This window comes from Pseudophryne corroboree, chromosome 9 (genome assembly GCF_028390025.1).
Source record: "Pseudophryne corroboree isolate aPseCor3 chromosome 9, aPseCor3.hap2, whole genome shotgun sequence".
Classification (NCBI taxonomy): domain Eukaryota; kingdom Metazoa; phylum Chordata; class Amphibia; order Anura; family Myobatrachidae; genus Pseudophryne; species Pseudophryne corroboree.
Window position 1 is genome coordinate 124,543,493 of NC_086452.1, and position 2,539 is coordinate 124,546,031.

The following is a 2,539-nucleotide window of genomic DNA, read 5'->3' on the forward strand; positions in this document are numbered from 1 at the left end:
CCAATGTCTCCTCTTCTATATCCTCTTATAATCCAAATATTAAAAAACAGGGTTTAGCATATTAATGATTGTGATCATAAACATTTATTGCAGAGAGTCAGGGACCTATCAGAACCATCATTTTGCTTTCTTTAAAAGTGAACCAAGTAACTGTTGTGAATGATTCTATACAAATAAATGAGACACATTTCATGTACATTCATAAAAAATATGGATGCTAAAAAAAATGCAGTGTGAGCATGATACAATAATTGCAGAGTTCAGTTCCAGAAGAAGAGGTATACAGTAGATAGGGTCGGACTGGCCCATAGTGCAGACGAAACCCCGGGTGTGCCCCACTGCCTGAGTGCACACCCTCTTCTCTAGGGATCAGGTTTTTGACACCACTTAAATTATACATTATACATACTGTATGTTACATTATACTGCACAGGACTATGGTTCAATATATTCACTACAGTGCATTGCTCTGATTAATCTGCTACATTATCATGCATGCACTAGCATTATTTACTATATTTATTTATAAAGGGACCCACATCATACAATATTTAATAGTTAGCCAAGCCTCTGTGGTGGCTGGCCAAACCCCTAAGTATGGGCCACCATCACTACATTCCCCAGTGGGCCCTCCATGCCACCAGTCCGACACTGATGGTAGGAGATATAAATTTAACCCTTTAATACCAACTGTATCATACTGTAATTGTTATATAGGTTATTTAAGGTGTAAGGACTTACAGTATTAAGTGACAAATATCTCAGACAGATTAGAGTGAGTGAAAATGGAAAATATTAATTTATAGTCTATTGTAGGGGTGAATGCCTAAAGGTAATGGATAATTAAGGATTATACTGTACATGTTTTCCTGTTTTAAGACTATGTGCTAAATGTACTAAGCAACAATTTTCAAAGAAGGCATATCTTCAGTGGGTTCAGCTGCTGGATCTTAAAGGGCAATTCTGTTCAATATAAAACATGTCTGGTTTTGATCTGAGATCTGATCCGAGTCCTCGTTTGAATTTTATTGTGGTCCAGAATTCGGATTTCAAATCTGAATTTCATGCTTGGGATTGCAATAAGGCACCAGTGACCTTAAACAGGGTCAGGAAAGAAAAAGAAAAAAGAAAGACTCTATGCTGGGGCACTCTTATCTGAAAAATTGATAGACAATAAAATGTAACTTTTATTATAAATCTTATAAAATAAGGTGTGACTGACAAGAAAAATCTAAAATAAAAAATATATAAGACTGATGGACAGTAAATACTGCCAAGGTGATAAATTATTTTGTATAATGGCAGGAGTAGCTTAACATGTGTTCACTGACAACAATTAGCTAAAAATCTCCTATAATGATATCCCACATGTCAATATTGGAACCAATGGATTAGATAGTTTGTTGCCTAATGTGGTATTGGTCCACCTAATGTATAAATATTTGACAGTGGTGTCACCATAGGTGTTTTGATGCAGCAGGATAGACAGAGGTGTATAGCCTGCTAGGTAAGTAATAATTATTGACAGATTATTGATTGAGCCATGAAGAGTGGACTAAAGCCACCATAAATTAAAGAGAGACTAAAATGTTCTCCTATAATCCCTATAAAGATTAATCTATTAGCACTGTTGAAGGAAGAAAAGAAACAAAAGTAAGGGAATGTTCCTTCTGCTTTCCAGTGCAGTTTACTGCACCTGGTGTTCCTTGGCAGTCTCCCACCAGGTACTGACCAGGCCTACCAGAGCTTTGCTTCCAAGATCAGACGGAATTAGGCGTCTCCTGTGGAGTATGGCCGTAAACAGCTGGATGAGAGAATACTAATTCACGATAAATAGAAAAGTGCTTCTGCTGTCCAGAACGAGGCTTCACTGAAAAATGGTCACTTACCAAATAGTGACCAAAACTGGATGAGAATGCACCTTAGCACAGGTGTGCAGGAGTACAAGAAAAGAATATTGATAGCAATAAATGCCAATATGGCATAAATTGGGTATATAGAATAAAGAAAAGAAAAAAGGAGTGTAATTGATTATGAATCCATACACTGCGACCAACAGCAGCTAATTAGAATCAATCTGAGTGACAATTAGTAATTAAAAGATATTAAGCTATGCAGATGATACTTGAAAATATATGATATAAAAAGAAAATTCCTATGATGGGAAACAATTTTTTTTGCTATTTAAAGCCAAATCCCTTTTTTTCTTCTGCATTAAGTACCTTAAACAGGGTCTACAAGATTTTATTTTGGAAGGTGTATAATTAATTTTAATTAATAATTATTTTGCCTTAAAGGACAGTTTTTTCATATACATAACATTGGGACTGTGATGGGCACCAGGTTCGCTCTGAGCTATGCAAATTTGTTTATGGGGGCTTGTGAAAATGAATGTGTGTGGAACAACAACCCCATCAGAACGAACCTGGTGTCCTGTTCGAGATATATCAACAGTTACTTTTTTATTTGGAGTGGAGGACAGATTATTATAGAAACATTTTTTAATTATCTAAATCAAAATACTGTGGATATATTTTTC

The 2,539-nt window shown here is 35.6% G+C and overlaps 1 pseudogene; it reads right to left on the reverse strand.

Moving 5' to 3' along the window:
- Window positions 1-1,684: 1,684 nt before the first annotated feature.
- Window positions 1,685-1,802, reverse strand: LOC134964739 (5S ribosomal RNA; annotated as a pseudogene).
- Between the last annotated feature and the right edge of the window lie 737 nt (window positions 1,803-2,539).